We start from the raw sequence: 272 nt of genomic DNA on the forward strand, positions 1-272 counted from the left end.
GAATTACCTGTCCTACGTGTGTCGTTTTGCTCGTTCAAGTTCTGTTCTGCGTTGTTCTGCAGTTCCCAATGTCTACCTGTGTTGTTCTTCTTAATTAACTGTGTGTGTGTGATTCTACCTATCCGTGGGTATATATCTACCTATTCTCTTTATGCAGTTCTACCTATCTACCTTCGCTGTCGAGCTTGCAATGCTTCCCTGCAGCGATCTCCCAATCTACTTGTGGCCCTAAACCTATCTACCTTTCTCCATTTACCCTTCGCCGACGCACT

At 45.2% G+C, this 272-nt stretch overlaps 1 protein-coding gene across 1 annotated transcript in view; it reads left to right on the top strand.

Annotated features, from left to right (window-relative positions):
* LOC119587742 (UDP-glycosyltransferase UGT5-like) overlaps positions 1-272 on the top strand; it is a gene marked incomplete in the record, with an annotated part of 10,276 nt that overhangs the window by 1,010 nt on the left and 8,994 nt on the right.

This window comes from Penaeus monodon, chromosome 23 (genome assembly GCF_015228065.2).
Source record: "Penaeus monodon isolate SGIC_2016 chromosome 23, NSTDA_Pmon_1, whole genome shotgun sequence".
Classification (NCBI taxonomy): domain Eukaryota; kingdom Metazoa; phylum Arthropoda; class Malacostraca; order Decapoda; family Penaeidae; genus Penaeus; species Penaeus monodon.